This window comes from Phragmites australis, chromosome 3 (genome assembly GCF_958298935.1).
Source record: "Phragmites australis chromosome 3, lpPhrAust1.1, whole genome shotgun sequence".
Lineage (NCBI taxonomy): Eukaryota > Viridiplantae > Streptophyta > Magnoliopsida > Poales > Poaceae > Phragmites > Phragmites australis.
In genome coordinates this window covers 9,744,407-9,750,406 of record NC_084923.1, presented here as the reverse complement: position 1 = coordinate 9,750,406, position 6,000 = coordinate 9,744,407, and positions in this window count along the sequence as shown.

Here is a 6,000-nt window from a genome sequence, read left to right as displayed (position 1 = left end):
CATCCGAGTGAACAAGTTGAAAAGGAAAATATGACTGTGATGTAGATTCAGTAAAGGGTAAACGTGTATGCTTGCCTAAACGGCAGGAAGAGCATGAGTGTGCATCAGCTTTATTACATTGGAAAGAAAAAGACTGTAAAATCTGAGAAGTGGTTTGGTGTCCCGGGTGACCCAGTCGCTGATGCCACAAGGATGCCGCCGATAATGCACTGAAGGCGTGATGTTGTGAAGATCGGAGAGGGTAGAGATCGCCATGGCTCTCACATCGGAGCATCTCCGCCCTGGAAGGAAGAGCCTTGATAGAAAAACCAGAGGGGTCAAATTCAACCGAAACGTTATTATCACGAGTAAGACGGCGAACTGATATCAAATTTTTAATGAGTGATGGAGAAACGAGTACATCATTCAAACGAAGAGGGGGAAGAGTCAGAGTGGACAGAAGAGTTCGCCATTGGTGCGGAAGAGCGAGCAGAAGAATTTCTGGAGGATCGAAGAAGCTGATACCATGTAGAGAGGAAGTGACCAACTGGATGATTGTATTGATCGACAGTGGTGTACATATATAGGTTACAATGGTGGCCTTCGGCCACTGCTGTACAGGCGAGCGGATGCGCGCACTACGCGGGAGCGTGGGCGCCGTGAAGACCGGGCGCGCGGGCGAACGCGCTAGTGCGCGGCGAGTGCGCGGCGTGGACGCGATAAGCGCGGGACGTTGGCGTCGCTGAAGACTCGGTGAACTCTAGCTGTTGGTTGAACCGATCCGCTGACATGAATGACTCGATAAAGCTGCCAATGGCCATTGAGCACAGTTAGCTTAGCACCAAAGGCTTCTCTATGTGCATGCAACTAGCAGCCGTAGCAGTTCATACTTTAATCAGTCGAGCTACTGGGACAAAGCTTCAAAGTTTTTCTATAATTGTTTCTTTCAAACTGAACTCATAATGTGATGCTGCTATTCACTCAAGTAGTCAGATAAGAAAGGATTGCCTGAAGTGCGGTCTACTAATTGGAAGCATGAAGGCATGAACCTGTGCTGCGTCTACATGTTGCCATGATCACGGATTCTGGTGAGTACTCTACTTCTCTGCCAGCCTTTTGAGGTTGTTATTTCAGTCAACTTAACCAGGCATGCCATACCTTCACACCGTCTTTTCTTAGTGTAGTGATTAGGCATGCTGCAACTCTCCCATCTCTGTGATCGTGTATCGTGAGATTGTGCTTATTGCAGCCCGCACACCTAGTCCTAGCAAGGATAGCCAAATTATATCGTCCACTTTGCTAGCTGCTTTTGACCAACCTTTCCGTTATTCCGTTAATCTTCATGGCAGCATCACATGCATACTTACGTATGCAACATCTTGAGACTTTGCATTTGTGCTGCTCTCACTCATGACTTCTGCTCGGCACGATGCGTTCGATTCCCGAGCCAAGCATACCATGCATTGATGTATGCCAACACCACCGCAAAGCGTCTTTTGTTCGGCACATGCACAACGCGCCGCATGTGCCACCGCCCGGCCGCGCGCGCCTGAATGCAATGAATAGCACGGAGAGCACGAGGCGCTGATGGAGAGCGCGCGCTCTCTTTTGCGATCCCGGCCCGGCCGTAGAGATGGCAGCGGCAGCGGCTGTAGTAGTAGGGCGCGCATTGGGCTCAATCATGGTCCCGAGCCCTCGCGCAGGCCATGAACGGCACAGGCATGTTGCCACGCTGCACGCGGACAGAATTAGCGAAGCGCACAGGCTTTGGCACGGCGCCGACGTATGCCTGTCTGCTCGTGCCACCACCAAGGCCGGGCGATCGCAACACCATAATTCCGTCCGTCCATTCGTCATCGCCCACTCAAGATCCATCATTCCGTCCCTCCCGATCGACCCCATCCGCGCATCCTTGCTTTACCATCTGGCAAGCGTGGACGGTCCAAAACTACAATCGCAAGGAGCTAGCTAATTCGCTTTCCTGCATCGATTGGTACTTGTTGTCGGGTTACCTGTGGCTGAACTGAAGCTTGCCCTGTGATCTTTGTTTCACAGTGTCTGGCATCTTGCCGGACGCGGATGACGCGATGGCAGCTTAGTTACTGACATGGGGCACTGCTTACACCGTTGCTATACAGAACTTGTTACTAAACATCGCAGGCTTTTAAGCTTTTTTCACATTGAGCAAGGAGGCGACGTTGTCTGGGACCAAAATTTCGAGCACGCTCCAAGGCTCAACCGCACAGCACGACGAAACGACTGCTACTGAGTTCACAAAGAGTCCGCCTGTTCCTGGCTAAAAGGTGACTAAAAGACGGGCGACGTTTTCGGATTTGCTTTACCAGCAGCGTTCATTTGACTTGTGCCTTTAAAAAAAAAACGTTCATTTGACTTGTGCTCCGCCTACATCCTTACATCGCCATGGAGACGCCGGATGCCTACAGGCACGAGCCCTCGGATGCGCGATCCAACGGTCGTACGTGCTACGCTAGCCCGGGGTATTGTGGCTGAAATCGGATGCCACAGCATCACAGCATGAGAGCGAGAGGTGGGGGCAAGTGTGATGCAAGGCTAATGATGAGCTTTATCACACAGGAGGGAGAAATCTTAGAGGAACAAAAGCCAGCATCTATCGACAATTTGGCAGGCTCCCTTTTAATCATAGCGTTCCATGGAATCGGAGGGCAGCATTAGGAAACCATGTGACACCTTCGCCCCCATGGCAATTGATTTCAGTTAAGCGTGCCTGCCCTTGTGACGCGAGTTTCTCTTTTTCCCCATGTATATGTGCGCTCTACTGAAGGTAGCAGCTGAGACAAGTTCCTGATTACACTTGGCGCCGCCCTTCAGCAATTGTCACTAGTCACTACTCAACAATTTGCCGACTTCCGCCTTAACCGTAAGCTATAATCTTCAGTGCTGATATCTATATATTATCTTAACATTTAAGGAGAAAAAAAGGATATTCATGTTCGCTCTCAAGTTCGCGAAATTACCACATTAATTGAAAAAAAATGATCTAAATCACTCATTGTTATAAACATCTAACGATCTAGATTTAACCAAAGATTCCATACCAAATACGATTAATAAATATCTAAATTCGGAAATCAAAATGTCAATATCAAATACTATTAGTAAATAGCTAATTCAGAATTAAAAATTATTAAATATATCTATTATCTTAATATTTTAGGAGAAAAAGGAGTCATCACGTTTGCTCTCAAGACCACAAAATTATCACGTTAATTAAAAAAATAAAATAATTTAAATCACTTAATGTTATGAACATCTAAGATCTAGATTTAACCAAAGAACCTATATAAAATACGATTAATAAATAGCTAAATTTGGAACAAAAAGTCAATATCAAATATGATTAATAAATGGCTAAATTTAGAATTAAAAATTATAAAAATATATTATCTCAATATTTGAGGATAAAAATGAAGCACCACGTTCGCTCTCAAGCCCACGGAATTACCACGTTAATCAAAAGAAAAAAACATGATCTAGACCACTTATTGTTATGAACATCTAACGGTCTAAATTTAATCAAATAGCCTATATAAAATATGATTAATAAATAGCTAAATTCGAGAACTAAAAAGCCAATATCAAATACGATTAATAAATAGCTAAATATGGAACTAAAAATCTAAAAAATTAGCAGTTTGATTTCCATACGGTTTGGGAAGCAAAACTTCTAAATAAAGAGTCCAAATAAAATAAATTTAATAATAATTGAAATTGGGGTTAGAATAGAAAAAAGAAGAGTCCATATCAAATATAGTTTTAGGAAAAATAAAATTATTATAATAATCAAATACCTAAATAAAAGAGTCCATGTAAAATATAATTAATCAATTTCTCAAATTAATAATAAAAAAAATCAAAAAAATGTTAAGATAATAGATTAAGAAGCACCATGTATCTTAAGATCGTCGCATAAAGTAGATAGCAAGCAAGGAACAACATGCAGATAAGACAAATTTATTCTAATTTTGGTTGGGCTAACTATACCTAACACATGATTTTGGTAGTTGATCAAAGCGTATACTAAAATTGAACTAATACATATATACGCACCGGGTACAAGTTTGGAGAATAAATAATTTTTTCTTTCACTAAATAATTTTTATCTCTTCTTCTGATTATCTGTGTTTTATAACTAAATGACACCAACCTAGTTCATAAAAAAACTAGAAAGACTAATTTTTAATCAAAATTATCATGATAAATATTGTAACGAGGCTAGACACGTTATTAGCGTGTGCCACTATACTAGTTATCTTAATATTTGAGAGAAAAAAAGAGCATCCACGTTCGCTCTAAAGGCCACAAAATTACCAAGTTAATTAAAAAAATAATCTAGACCACTCATTGTTATGAACATCTAAAGGTCTAGATTAAACAAAGAGTCCATATCAAACATAATTAATAAATAGTTAAATTTGGAATGAAAAATATGAAAATTAGCAATTTTATTTTCATGCGATTTGGGAAGTAAAATATCTAAATAAAGGGTCCAAATAAAATAAAAATAAATAATAATCAAAATTAGGGTTATAATAGAAAAAGAAAACCCATATCAAATATAGTCTTAGAAAAAAAATTCAAATACCTAAATAAAGAGTTAATGTAAAATACAATTAATCAAAGATTACTGTGATAAAATATTGCATCGAGACCAGTTATGCTATTAGGGTGTGCCACCTTGCTAGTTATATTATTATTTGAGTACTAAAAGGAGCCACCAGATTCACTCTTAAGATCACAAAATTATCACATTAATCAAAAAAGAAAAAAGATATAGATAACTCATTGTTATGAACATCTAACGGTCTATATTAAACCAAAGAATCCAAATCAAATATGATTAATAAATAATAAAAATCAGAATTAAAATTATTGAAAATTAGCGGTTTAATTTCCATATAGTTTGGAGAGCAAAATATCTAAATTAAATTAAATAAATAATAAATTAAATTTTGATTAGAATAGAAAAGAAGAAGAATCCATATCAAATATATTCTTAGAAAAATCAAATACCTAAATAAAGAGTCCATCTAAAATATAATTAATTAAAAGTTATCGTGACAAAATATTATAGCAAGACTAGCTACTCTATTAGCGTCGGTCACTTTGCTAGTTGAAGGAGAATATGTCACAGTGGAATTGATCACCATGGGCATGGGGGTAAGGCTTGCGTTATCCCCTCGTTCATGTAAACTTTGTAGGTGTAAATTCAACTCTCTCTTTTTCTTTTTATAAAAACCTGTAAACCAGTATACTTGACGCAAGAACCTTGCCATTTTTTTCTCGAGGGGTGCAAGAACTTTGCTAGTGTCCTTTCTTATACATGGTCAAAATTTTCACCCAAAAAAATTGTTGGGTTTCTTATAGCAGTTGGAGGACAACAAATTGAGATGCACGGCATAATTAGCACGGGCGTGCACTGGGCTTTGTTTTACTCATGGGCTTTACGATTCTTGCGTACGGAACTGGAAGGGATCCCAAGTCCAGCTTTCGTGCAGGCCGGTATATATACTCTTATATGGCTAGATATGTGTATTTCTTGGGCTCAAGTGTTTTTTGAGAGGTTCCTGGGCTCAAGTTTTTTTTGAGAGGTTCTGGGCTCAAGTAAAGTAGAAGGGCTCGGAAGGTGCGCAATCGCTCTGCTGGGCTTTGTTTGACAGGTTGGGTCCAGTTATTCTAATGCTACTTCAGTATTCCTCTGATGGGCCATTATTTGGATTCGTTCTAAATCTGGGCTTTAAGATGTGGCCTATGGAGGTTGGGTCCATTTAGTTGGAAGTATTGCGTCTGCTGTTTCGCACCTAACATTACACCGGACACGGGCGAAGCGTGTGGCTGATCTGAATATTGATTCTGTGGTAGGAGGCTAGGAGCAGATAACTGTACTTGATTGGTATTGCTCGGCTGAAAGATGGTCAGGGATCGAATTGCAGGTAAACCCCATTCCCCTTCCCATTCCCATCCATTAGCAGTAGACTAGGA